The following is a 1,412-nucleotide window of genomic DNA, read 5'->3' on the forward strand; positions in this document are numbered from 1 at the left end:
AGCGGATAAGGATCTTTTGGGCAAGCTTTGTTGAGATCGGTATAGTCGGTGCACATTCTCCACTTCCCATTTGACTTTTTTACCAAAACGACATTAGCAAGCCATAGCGGGTATTTGACTTCTCTTATGAAGCCTGCCTCCAGTAGAGCTCGTACCTGTTCTTCCACCGCTTGAGAGCGTTTCGGTCCTAGCTTTCTGCGCCTTTGTTGTACCGACCGAGATCCTGGGTAGACTGTTAGCTTGTGGCACATTAGTTTGGGATCTATGCCTGGCATGTCTGCGGCCTTCCACGCAAAGAGGTCGGCGTTTTCTCGTAGGAACTGTATGAGTGATTCTTTTATGTCTCCTTTTAGGAGTATGCCGATGTTAGTTGTTTGGTCCGGGGTGTTCCAAATCTGAATTTTCTCTATTTCTCCTTTAGGTTGTGGGCGGAGCTCCTCCCGCCTCCAAACTCCACCGAGCTCGATTGTGTGGAATTTTTCACCTCTGCCTCTGAGGTTTAGACTTTCGTTGTAATAGCAGCGCGCCATCTTTGATCTGCCTTTATCGTGGCTATTCCTCCTGTAGTTGGGAACTTCATGCGTAGATGCGGAGTCGAGACTATTTCACCGAGATGATTTAACGTTGCCCAACCTATTAGGGCATTGTAGGTTGAGCTTATGTCGACGACAATGTAATCTATTTTGAGTGTTCTTGACTGACTTCCTTTTTCGAAAGTTGTGTGGAGCGAGATGTATCCCATCGGTTGAACTAGGGTATCTTCTAGCCCGAACAGGCTCTCCGGATATGCTCTGAGTTCTTTTTCTTCCAAGCCGAGTTTGTCGAAAGCGGTTTTGAATAAGATATTGGCAAAGCTCCACTGGTCTATCAATGTGCGGTGAAGATTTGCGTTTGCCAGTATAATAGTGATGACCATGGGATCGTCATGCCCTAATGCGACGCTGGATGTGTCTTCCTTGGTAAAAGTGATCGCCGGGATGTTGGGTGCTTCCTCCTTTTCTGCGACGTGATATACGTCTTTGAGATGTCTTTTGCGAGATGATTTGGAGATTCCTGCCCCGGCGAATCCGTCGTGTATCATGTGGACATGTTTTTCTGGCATTCGAGATGATCGCGCGGTTGGTCCGACATCTTCTGCTCTTCTTCTTTTCCTTTGTTCATCATCATGGGTGGCCAGGTATCGATCTAGCTTTTCTTCTCGTACGAGCTTTTCTATGACATTTTTAGGTCAAAACACTCATTGGTGGAGTGCCCACAGATTCGATGGTATTCACAATATTCAGCCCGGTTTTTTCCTCCTTTTTTGCCTTTGAGTGGTCGAGCTGGTGGTATTTTTCCGTGTTGCAAACCTCTCTGTATACATCCACAAGAGACACCCGAAGAGGGGTATAATTGTGGTATTTTTTGATTTT

The sequence above is a fragment of the Arachis duranensis genome, chromosome 4 (genome assembly GCF_000817695.3).
Source record: "Arachis duranensis cultivar V14167 chromosome 4, aradu.V14167.gnm2.J7QH, whole genome shotgun sequence".
Taxonomy (NCBI): domain Eukaryota; kingdom Viridiplantae; phylum Streptophyta; class Magnoliopsida; order Fabales; family Fabaceae; genus Arachis; species Arachis duranensis.